Source organism: Cervus elaphus, chromosome 24 (genome assembly GCF_910594005.1).
Source record: "Cervus elaphus chromosome 24, mCerEla1.1, whole genome shotgun sequence".
NCBI lineage: Eukaryota > Metazoa > Chordata > Mammalia > Artiodactyla > Cervidae > Cervus > Cervus elaphus.
Window position 1 is genome coordinate 36212653 of NC_057838.1, and position 12714 is coordinate 36225366.

The following is a 12714-nucleotide window of genomic DNA, read 5'->3' on the forward strand; positions in this document are numbered from 1 at the left end:
AACTGCTTTGTAAGGGTTAAGAACATGCTCAAGATCACACAGCTGGTGATAGAAGAAATCCAGGTGGGTCTGATTCAAAAGTGAATCACCGTCCTAGTCTATATACTAGACTATGCTCATCACAGTGATTCTGTGTCATCGAGAAGTAAATCATACTGGGCCACCTATTTGGTTGACCAGTAATATAGTTGATCTGGATTTCCACTTTTTAAAAACCACTATTGTTAAAGAAAACTGTTATTTGTGAAAAGTGAAAGTGTTAGTGGCTTGGTCCTGTCAGACTCTTTGCGACCCCATGGATTGCAGCCTGCCAGGTTCCTCTGTCCATGGGATTCTCCAGGCAAGAATATTGGAGTGGGGAGCCATTCCCTTCTCCAGGGGATCTTCCTGACCCAGGGATCAAGCCCAGGTTTCTTGTATTCCATGCAGATCCTTTACCATCTGAGTCACCAGGGAACCCCATTTATTTAATTCCAAGAATTCTACTTAACCACGTTTTTGCTATAATTTTTACAAGGAATTAGAAACGTGACTTAAGTAAATATTCTCTCTTTAAGAATGTCATTCACCTAATCAAATATAGTAAAAGTACTGTCTGCACTCCCAATTAATTTGCTAATCTGCAAAAATTCTAGAATCAATAGGTAGCTAATAGCTACTCAAATGAGTCACTAAAGACAAAAAATATTCATATTTGTATTTGGTAGTTGAAGAGCAATCATAATACAGATGACAATATACATTTGTGCAACTCAAAATGAGTGCAATGTGTCTAGAACCAAGCCCTATAAAAGTTACTTGGGGATTTGAATCATGCCATTTGTTTTTTTATTGTTTGACTTTCTTCTCCTCCAAATTGGACCCATGTCAGCATAAGCACACTGGTTGACACCTGTCCTCACTGGACATTTCCATGACAAACCTAAAAGTCACAGGCAACATAAATTGTCAACTTTATATGAGTACAGTTCTGCAAAGTGCAAAGTATTTTCTACACAAAAGTTCAGCCCAAAGGTAGAAGGGTCATTTAGTGTGGTAAAAACAGAGGAGTCCTGGATGCATTTTTTAGAACCTCAAATTAATTATGGAATCAGGAGTGCTGCCTTCCTAACCCTTACTCTCTCATGAACCAAAGTGTTTTTCCCAGAAATGCTCAACCTTTATTTAATTAATGGAAAAAAAAAAATAAGGGTTTTAAGTATTATGAGCTGAAACTGACGCTGCCTAAACATGGAAAATATTTTCACTTTCCAAACCATGAAAACTATTGATCCCGGCTTTAAATAAAAAAAAGAACAATACATCTCAGACAAGAAAAAGGAAACAAATGAACCTTGCAGCCAACCCTTGCTTTTTCAAGTTTCAAACACCAGCAGTTCTTTCTCAAATATTTCCTAACCTCTCTCACTGACTTATTTCTCCCCTTATCCCAAGATCACCTGTAAGATCATTAATGCTCCATGAACACATATTATCTGAGTTTAATTGTACTTTTGTTGCCTATCATGTTTTATGCAAGAGATACTCCAATAGAAGTAAGATTAGTCAATTTAAAAACTAAACAAAACTCTGCGTGTGTGTGTATGTGTGTGTCCCCTTGCACTGTCATGTCCAACACTTTGTAACCCCACAGACTATAGCCCACCGGGTTCCTCTGTCCGTGGAAGTTTCCAGATAAGAATACTGGAATGGGTTGCCATTTCCTACTTCCCCACCCAGGGATCGAACTCACATCTCCTGTGTCTCCTGCACTGATAGGTGGATTCTTTACCACTGAACCATCTGAGAAGCTCTAAAAACTGTTTACCAGAAGCTTACTAGGTTTTCAAAGCACTAGTTACAAGTATTAAGTACTTTGCAAGGTGTACTCCACATAATGTTCACCAACTCCTGCACTTTTAGGTACAAGCCAAATTTCTAGATACGTCCATCAATAAACTGAGTGATTTAATTTACCATGTCATTTAATTATCTGACGAACTCTACAAAACACGTATTATCCCATCATATAGCTGATGAAGCAGAAACCGAGAAAGTAGGTAATTTGCTATCACACAAAATAATACAGCTAGCACAAAAATGGATTTAGAACTGCTAAGAAATTGGTCTTCAAATTTCAAACTCTTATCCTCTCAAGAAACTCACATGGTACTGAGTGATGCGTGAAGTAAGTTTACAATGTAGTAGGTATGGCAATGAACTTGTCCCAATTGCCCAAGACTTTCCTGATTTAAACGATAATGTACAGCATCTTGGGAACCCTTCAGTCTTATGATAACTGGTTGGTTACTTTCATGACAGATATTACAGAAGTGGAATGGGGAAAAAAATACAGCAGGAGTTAGTATGTACAGCGAAGAGAGTCATTGTTTACTTCGCAGTAGTACGAAAACAAGCTTAAGAGAGGCACATCTGAGTTAGGCATTATGCAAAGTATAATAAACACGGTAAGAAAAGACAGCAAGGTGGACTGGGAGGCAACGTAAACAAAGGTGAGGATAAAAAGCACAGGACGAGGTCCAGGCTGGATGACTAGACTGCCACGGTTGAGGCTGTGGGCTTTAACAGGGGAAACAATGGAGAAATGTGATTGGGAAAAAAGAACATCACGTAGGAAGGACCACAGTAAGTCTCAGAAGAGAGAATTAAGCCTGAGGACATGATTTTTCTTCCAACTCCCTTCACAGCTTTACAAAGAGAGACAGACTCTGAAGAAATGAGAGCTTGGCTTAATGATTTAGTGACGAATATCTGTGCCCGGTAGGATACTGCCAAGTGATTCTTGACTGGAAGTCTGATTTACTATGAGGGAGTGCAATTGTTGTTAGGCTCAGAACTAACGTGGCACATCTGATGAGCTCAGAAACACACACACTTTCCTTACTTCCCACCCTGGATTTTTCCCCCTTGCCTCCTTGATCCAATAAATCAGTATTGACTGCTAGTGATAGGAATTGAACCCGAACTAGCTAAAGTCAAACTGTAATTTATGAATTCCAAGAGCTAAAAAATCAGAAGGCAAACTCACATGAGACATAGTTGGATGACTCATCTCAGGCAGTATAAGAGGACTGAGTTTCTCTCCGTCTTGCCTCTGGTTTTCATTCTGCAGTGACATGTGATGACTGCCACTTGACCGAGGCTTTCTTACCTGGTAGCAAGACAGCTGGAGCAGTGGCAGACAGACATGCCCCTGCTTCTGGTCTCCTTGTTCACAGGGACTGGCCCAAGGCATGCATAGAGCCCAGCTGGAGTCACTGAGAAGCTAGCAAACATCTCCATCCTCTGCACTGGTTCTCACCAGGCCCAATGCCTGTTCTGGAAGCAATTACTGTGGACACAGAGAGCCAGAGCACTTCCTTAAGTAAAAGAGCATGTTCCAGTCCTTAAGTAGGAAATGGAGTTCACCCAGACCATTTGCACTAAGAATGGGCTAGTACCAAACAATAAAATATTATCCAGTACTAACAAGATATGAGCTCGCGGGCCATGAAAAGACATAGAGGAACACAAATTAAATGCATATTACTAAGTGAAAGAGATCTACCAGAAAAGGTTACAAATGTATGATTGCAACTATGTGACATTTCAGAGAAGGTAAAACTATGGAGACAATTAAAAAAGATCAGTGTTTTCTAGGGGTGGAAGATATAAGGGAAAAAATAAACAGGCAGAGAAAAGAAAATTCTTAGGAGAGTGAAAATACCGTGTATGATATTCTAATGATAGATATATGTCATTATAATTTTACCCAAACCCACAGAATGTACAACACCAAGAGGGGACCCTAAGGTAAACTAAGAACCTTGGGTGATAATGATGTGTCAACGTAGGTTTATCCTTGGTTTAAAAAAAGCACCATTCTGGTGAATGACATTGATAACGGAAGAGACTACGCATGTGCTCCAGTAGCGGGTATATGGGAATCACTGTATCTCTCTCTCAACTTTGTTTTAAACCGAAAACTGTTTTAAAAAATAGTCTTTACAGCAGCTTCCCACTGATCTATTTTACACACGGCAGTGTATTTACGTCAATCCTAATCTCCCTATTCATCCCACCCCCTCCTTCTCCCACTGTGTCCACACATATCCATTCTCTATGTCGGTGTCTCTATTCCTGCCCCGGATATTGGTTCTTCTGCACCATTTTTCTACATTTCACAGATATGCTTTAATATGTGATGTTTGCTTTTTCCGTTCTTACTGACTTCGCTCTGTAAGACAGCCTCTACAAAGCACAGGAAGCTCAGTCCAGTGATCTGTGATGACCTAGATGGGTGGCAGGGGGAGAGCGTGGGAGGCAGGTCGAGGAGGGAGGGTATATATGTAAATATATAGCTGATTTGTAAAGCAATTATATTTCAGTAAAAAAATAAGACATAAGATAAATAAAGTCTTAAAACTAACAAAGACAAAGAAAAGAACAGTAACAGAGGCCAAGGTTAATACACACACACACTCCTTTTAGCACATCTACAAAGGGGGATATGAGAACTGGCTGGTTCTCTATATCCACATTCATTCACTGGAAAGCTGTGACAGAGACTGCCTAGTTATTTGGCAAACATGTTTCTATACATGTTTCCAAACACGTTTTCCTTTCCTCCTGGGCACTCAATATGACTCTACTCCTCAGCTTCCCTTGTAACAAGCAATGGCCAAGTGACGGAGCTCTGCCCAATGGAATATGGGCAGGGGCCGTGATAACCGCTCCCAGGCTGGGCCTAAAATAAGCTCGTCTAAAACCTGCCAGGACATTTGTCTCCTCACATGCTACATACCTTTTCTGAACAAAGAGGACTCAGGAGAGGACAAAGCCACACAAGGGTGAGGAGCCTGATTCTTTGAATGACTTCAAGGAAAGTCGCTCCTGTACTGTGAGTACTGAGCATGACAAAGAAGTATAAAGACTTTTCAAGTCACTGAAAATTTAGTGTATCTGGCACAGAAGCTCGAATTAGCTTTTCACAAGTCCCTGTGGGACTCAGCTCTTTGGGAGTCTGAAAGCATCATAGTAAGCTAGGCTTCCCTGGTGGCTCAGTGGTGAAGAATCCAAAAAATATGCCTACCAATGCAGGAGATGCTGGTTCGATCACTGTGTCGGGAAGATCCCCAGGAGGAGGAAATGGCAACCTATTCTTGCCTGGGAAATCCCGTGGACAGAGGAGACTGGGGGACTATAGTCTATGCAGTCACAAAAGCAAGTTTGAACCTCTCCATCTCGCTAACCCCATTAAACCACAAGAGGAGCCTTGAAATACACACACAAACACACACATACACACACACACACAGATGGCATGGATGTGAGGAGAAGTGGAAGGGAGAAAAATTTGGGGGAAAAAAGCAAAATAAATCAAATTTCTTAGGATAAGAGGTTCAGGGACCATTAGAAGGAGATGAACACAGGCTTTTGAGAAACAGTTGATTAATAAGTTTACAGTATATCTGCCTCCTTGCATGGTGGGAAGATGGTGGCTTCTCATTAATTAATTGTGAAGATGACACAAATATGCACTGAACAAGAAGAAAAAATGAGTCTATAATGTGGACAAATGAATTCTCCTGGCAAAATATTTCACTCTCATTATGACCACCTCACATTTCCATGGTGACCACTGGAAGCCATAAGTGTACTAGATATTTCTGCAAAAGACAAAAAACAAATGCACAGGAAAAGAAACGAAGGAGAGTCTCTAAAATAAGTGGGAAAACAGGATGAGAATGACAAGAGGACTCACTTTGTTTAGAGGATTCTAGGAAAAGAGAGAGGTTCCTCCGTCATGCAGGAAATACTGAAACACTTTTGGAAAACTGAATCAACAGGAGGAGACTTTCGGGGAGTTGGGGATGTTAATGAACAGTAATGCCTTTGCTCAAAGGTAAGGTTAGGAGAGGATGTTTCAGTTGTGAACTTACCAGAAGGGATATTTGCTTAGGCTAAGAAATGAACAGGAATTTATCTTCACACACTGCAGCATAAAAGTGATAGGCCAGGATTTCCAAAATGAAAGCTTAAAAGAAAGGTTAAACAGATCCTAGAATTTTTTATCAGAAGTGAAAAAGCACTGTAATGGAGGAGGGGGAGTCTTCCTTTAACTATCTGCTCCTGATGCTGGTAGGTATTAAAAATAAACCAATGTCATATATAATTCTGCTTCAGTATATCTCCAATTAGATGCAGTCTTTTAACTTCTTTAGGATTTTTAAAAATTTCCAGCACCTTTTTTATACAGACAAAAAGGAAAGTTGGTCCAATGATTACAATAAGAAAACCACTGCAGCAAGGACAACAGCAACAAAAATAGTGAAGCTTCCAGGGGAAGCAATTCTAGAGTCAGACAATGTGGTTCAAATCCCAGCTCTGCCACTTGCTGGCTATGCCAGGCAAATGATTTAATTTTTCTAAGCCTAGTTTTCCTCAACTATACAATAGACAAAACAATAATTCCTATGGGGGGGCACCTTAGCAAAAGGACCTCAAAAATAATACACACTATCGGTGTAAGCTGTTCCTATCATTTTCTTATATCTATTCCAGTTTTTCTGCCAGAAAACCAGTAGTTGGGTGGGAGAAGGGAGAAAGGGAAGAGAGAAGTAACATTCATTGAACATGGAGAAATACCACATACAATAACAGGAGGCCAGACAATGATGGCTGTTCCCCCAAACCTTTTTTCTCTTCCTGAAAACACAGCTAAATTACATTTCCCAGACTCCCTTAGAGTATGATACACACATATATAACTGAGTTCTGGTCAACGGAATGAAAGTAAAAGTGATATGTATGACTTCCACATCTGGGCAGTTAACATCCTGCAAGTCTTTCTCCTTCCTACAGATGAACATAGATGAACATGCTGAAGATGGCAGGGACACAGAATGTATTAAGGCTGGATCTTCCTATCACATCTTGGAGGAAAGCTGTCAGGATCACCCATTTTGAAACTTTATATGAATGAGAAATATATTTGTTTCATCTAAAGCTGTTCACTTTGCTTCAATTCATTTGTTATCATTCATAATCTAACCAATCTAATAAAGTCAAGCTCTTTACCTATACTCCTGTGTATAATACCTACCATGCTGCATTGAAATAAATGTCATCCCAATTTTATAGCTAAGGGAACAGAGGTTCACAGAAGTTACTCAATTGTCTTGTCCAATATCATGACTGTAGTAAGTGGTAGGGCCACATTTAGGTCCAGGTTAATCTGTGCCAAGGTAAATGGGCTTTCCACCCTCCACACAATAAATACCACAACACAAAAAGGATTATTCCTTCCTTTACTCATTTATTCCTTAGTTTCCTCACTTTCTAACCACTAGGACGTTAGTCTTTGAACTAAGACTTCATATTTTTTATCTGTATATCCAATTTGGGAGATCTAGGATGACCCTTAGGTCACATTCATCTCTTATGTCTCATTTCATCCACATGTGAGTCCGTGGCAGGGAAACAAGGTTCCTAATTCACCTGTTACAGGAGCTACACGTTCCTATCAGTTCTGCAACTGGCTACAGTACCACAGATGATGAATGACAGAGGTACAAATAAGGAGAAAAGGTAAAACAAGCCCAAACCATCAGTGATCTCCAAAGCATACACCCTAGGGGCTGTGCAAAACAATCCACTGCACTGGAATACAGAAGAAGAATATTTGAACAACTGTTTCATAATTTTTTACTTTATTTATCCTTCGGTTTCTTTCAGGGTATGTTTTATAAGTAATACATCAACATAACAGTATATGTGTGAAATGTATAAATAACTAATGATCTATGGTCAAATGTCCTCTGACAGTACCTAATCAAAAAATATGAAGACCAACAGGTCTAAGTTAATAAAGCTGCTTTCCTTCACCAGACTTAAAACCCTGGACCATGGAAAAAATGACAACAAAACTCTCCACATCTGTGTATACAGACATCTTCCACTTACCCTGTGAAACAGATTAATTAAAATCATATAAAAGCATGTTTTCATAGAAGATTAAATTATTTGGATTAAAAAAAGACTGAAACAAATGTATATTATGTCTATGTCTTCAAAGAAAACAAAGAAGAATCCAACGCATTAAAATCATGCCCATACAAACCTGGGGGGGAAAGTCAGAACTATAAAGGGGAGTCTTCCACTGAGAAGTTTACTTATCCAGGTTACCTTCATTTTATAAGACCTAAACTGATGTAAACAGATGTCCTGTGTACCTTTCAGAAAAACAAAACAAAACAAACAAACAAAAAAACTATAGTTTAAAGATAAAGTGCTTAGTGGGAAAAAAAAAAAATTCTAAAATCTACTTCTGAATAAAAAAGAGAATTAAGCAAAATAAGAGGACGATTTTTTTTAAAGCTAACATTATTTGAAAAGCTTGTTCTCCGTTCACTCTTTTCTTTTAAAAAGATCTTTAATTTTTGCTGGAAAAAATATCAACTAGCATAATGTATTTTCTAAACCCACATTTACTTTGGCCACAGACATCCCAGTTGTTTATTTTTTTATGTTAGTGAATGCACCGATGTCACTGCACATATTTTTACTGTACAAGGCAGTCTACTTTGCTGATTGAGAAACTATGTCATTCAGTCATTTAAGAAATATTTTGCTGTTCCTATCATATGACCTACCAATATGAAATGACTAGGGAAGGGGGCAACAAACTGACTGGAGGAGAAAAATTCCTCCAGGTTAAAGGAAGTGAAAAGTGCTTATAAAAAGGTTGCAAACAAGGAAACCTGCTTTCTTTGTCATTGCCAAGTGGCTCTGATCTGCACCCTTAAACAACAGGTCACTCCTCCTACCATCTCAGCCCCTAATTTTAAAAGGTCCATTTTTCATGCTAGCCAGCAAACTTGGAGGGTCCACTCTGATAAATAATGAGGGTTACCATCATGATCCCACCTCACCAAGCCAGAGCAGCTGAAGCCAGTTTAAACAAATAAACAAAATCAACAGCAATTTATGAGATGGCAAAAAAAAATAATATCCCCATGGAACTTTAGCAGCAATCTTATACTTTCATCACCTCTTGTGTTGATTCACACAAGGCAGAAGAATAAAGTTATGGGTGAAACGTGAGTTTTCTCATCAAGCCACCAAAACCACCTCAAGGTGTCTACCCCCATGACACAACGTTCTTTTCCGCTCACTTGGGCAGAGGCAGAGAAAAAAACTTGCTAATCAGCTGGACTGGCAATGCTACTGCGTGAACTTGCCTGCAAGGAAATGTACAGTCTTCATGCACTTGCCCCTCTCCCTAAAAGACTTAAACCATAAACTTCGAAGCACATAATAAATGCACATTCCAAACAAATATGGAATTATTACATGAAATATCCACTTCACAGTAAACTGCAGGAGCTTCCCATGCAATTAAAGGACGCTGTTATTCTGACAAACATGTCCCTGCCTCTATGTTGATTCCAGTAGGAAAACTAGAAAAAGTTCCAGGAGCCTAGCATTCCTCCCAGGAGCTCCTCCATGCAAACAACCCTTCAACACAACCCAAGATCCACCCACACCTCCAACGCAGACCACCCACCCAGGGTGAGCTGCCACACTAACTCGCCCTAAGACCAGCCCCGCAAGCCTCTTCGCTCCTAATCTGGAGTCCCTAGTCAACCACCAATCTCCTAAGCTTCGCGTTGCGCTAAACCTTCTCCTTGCAGGAGCTGCGCTGTGCTGCAAAATGTTTTCATGTATCAGACGCCCTGACTGGTTCTGAGAGATTCAAGAACCCACGTCCTCCTAAACCTCACCTCCACATCTTTCATAAGCAATGGAATATATTCGCGAAGCACAAGGAGAAGAAATGCACGCAGGGCTCGAGCCCTCCGTTTCGAAAGGAGAGCGAGCCGGCTGGTGTCCGCAGGGTGCCCGGCGCACATCTCGCTGATGTCTGGTTCCGGGGAAGAGAACAGGGGGTTGCCTTCGCCTTTCAAAAGGAACTGCGAATCCCCCTGAAGTTGCAGGTAATCGAACGCCGCCCCCACACGCTCCCGCAGAGTCTGGGTACATCAGCTAGGTTCCACAACAGCGGGGACCCGGTGGATGTGGTTCGTGGCTGTACCTCCAGTGCTCAACACTGAGTCTGGCGCACAGTGGCCGCCCCCCACCCCCCGCAAAAAACCAAAAACCAGTGTCCTTTCTCACAAGACTTCTTCCACCACGGCTACGGGATCTTGCCCTTTCAGTCCCAAGTCCCTTCACATCTCAGCCCAAGTTCGCCTTCCTCTACTGTGGCTGCAGCTGGGCGCTCGGAGCCCCGGGGAACATCTGAGGGAAACTCTCCCGCCGAGAACCGCGCGCCAGCGGCGAAGGCGCGCGGAAAGGGGACGACAGCCTGAAACCAGTTGCAGGAGCTGATTTTAAGGGTTCCTGAAGCATTGCCGGCTCTAGGTTCCCTGCTTCGGGGCAGCCTTCCGGCGCAACAAACTTATTTTCTGACTAAAAACCAGGGTTGCCGTGAGGTGACTGCGTGGCGGCGGCGGTGCCCGGGCTCCTCCCGGGTTCAGGGCGCACGGCGCCGGCTGCCCCGACCCCGCAGGGCGACCGGGCCCACGGCGGCTCGGCCCACAGCCCCCGTCCAGCCCTGCAGGAGGGGACGCCCCCGAAGAACCCCCTCTCCACGGGGCAGCCTCCGAGACCCGCGCTCTTCCTCCGAATTCGAGGTGCCCAGGGCAGCACGCACCCAGGCTGGAGAGGGACCCGGGCAGCTCGCGCGCTTCACTTACCTGAGCACCTGAGCGCGGCTCCCGCCTCAGCTTCGGGTGCGGCGCCGGCACAGACCGAGGGTCCCAGAGTAGTGGCGACAGCTTCCTACTTGCGACCAATCCCGGTGTTGAACCCGGTGCTCTGCCTGGAGCCGCGCTCCCCTCCCTCCTCACGCTCGCGGCTGCTCCGAAAACCCGGCGCGGCGGAGTTCAGGCTGCCGGCCCCTCAGCCCCGGAGGAGGGGGAGACGCGTGAGGGAGACGCGGGGGGCGGGGTCGGCGCGCTGGGACTGAGCATGCTCACTGCGCGGCCGGAGGAGGCGCGCGCCCCGGCGCCGCACCTGCCGGCGCTGCACCCGCCGGCCCTGCCCGCGGGAGAAGGGCCCCGGTGCCCGGGAGCAGAGGTGTGACACGGTGCCTCGCCTAATCCCGGTCACCCGAGGAACCATCAAGTCGATTCCCGTGCGGGCGTGCAGAGGACATGCTGCTTAGCGACAGGGAATAAACCAAATCGATGCCGCCTTCTTTTTCTCCCGAGTATGGGGGCTCAAGGAGGCGCGACCTGCCCGGGTACCCAAACCTCTGGCCTCCGGGAAACATAGGGTCTCGTTAAGGCTCCCTGGCCAGGGACACACTTTTGCTCTGGGTCTGACAGTTGCCGAGTTCAGAAGGATTGGGGGTGCGGTGCGGTGGGGGGGGGGGGCGGTATTAAACTTATGAAGCCTGAAGAAGGGGCTTTTGGAAGGTTTATCCTACCTGTCCTCAGGAGGAGGACATTGGCCAGATCGGCAGTGTAACCGACCTGGAGTCTCCCCCACACAAGCGGGCTTTCGAGCCGGATTGTGTGTGTTGGAGAGGAAAGGGTTGCGATGAAATAGGCACAAGGATCAATTTGCGGTGTGTGGGGGCACATTGAAAGCTTTGTTATTCAAAAACATGTGCCTTAGACAATGACGTTACCATGGGCATTCTGTAGTATGCATCTACTGTTTTCTCGCAGAAATGGCTCTCTTCACCCCAACTCCAAACCTCAGGGTAACCGTAGAGATTGGCAGCAATGCCCAGCGTCTCAACAGCCCTGTGCAAAGACAGTCTGACAGGCAGAGGAAACCCAGCCGGCCCAAACTCATCTGGATTGCATTCCCAGCAATCCCAAGAGGGCCCGGGTTCCTCTCCCAGGGAAAAAGCCCCAGGGGCTTTGCTGAACTCCGGTTTTCCTGAGCTTCGCTCAGCAGTTCAGAGCTACATAAACAACTTCTGACCATTTACACAATCATGTAAACCTACCCTGACATCTCCATTATGTGGAAAAGATGTTAACTGGAAAACTATTTTTAAACTACTGTAGTAAGCAAACACCCAGCTCCTACCAATATATGCAGCTGCCTGGTTAGTTCACATACTTTTGTTTGTTTGTTTTGTTTTTGTTTTTAATTCTGATTCAAGAAGTGGGCAGATTCAGACATGGCAGTGGGCATTGTTGTGGTCAAAATTTTCACCACTTAAAATTCTGTGGCTTTCCTTGCTGCTGCAATCAATGCTAAGGAAAGGAGATTTTGTTGTTTTTTCCCCCCAGATTTCTTGATTGCTTAAACTTGGAAAGAAATTGTCAGCTTTTCCCTCCTCCTCCTGTGGTGTGTTTCTCGAATAGTGGTACTTTTGCAAAATGGAAATGTTGACAATGCAGATATATTCCATGGCAAATAAATAGTTAAAATGAATGGTTTCTGCTCATGTTGAAGACTTTTGTGTTCCTGACAGAAACATGACTTGTAATTATTTTTGGATTGACTATTTTTCTGCACCTAGTCAATTAAAAATATATATGTTTTCAAGTAAAAATATGTGACAAAAATGCCTGGCCAGCAATTCTCCAGGGAAATATTCCTATGTATGTATGCATACTTTTAACATGTTCAGAGGAAAAGAGGTATTTTGTACTCAAAACCAAATATCAAAGAAAAAAAAAAAAGAATAAAGCAAGCTGTCACATTCTC

At 43.4% G+C, this 12714-nt stretch overlaps 1 protein-coding gene across 2 annotated transcripts in view; it reads right to left on the minus strand.

Moving 5' to 3' along the window:
- The window catches only part of CNTN4 (contactin 4), a 975314-nt gene extending 964373 nt beyond the window's left edge, over positions 1-10941 (minus strand). For both annotated transcript variants that reach the window (XM_043886604.1, XM_043886603.1), the window contains exon 1: positions 10740-10941. The gene's annotated coding sequence lies outside the window, so the exon portion shown is untranslated. The remainder of the gene's footprint in view (positions 1-10739) is intronic.
- Positions 10942-12714: the final 1773 nt, after the last annotated feature.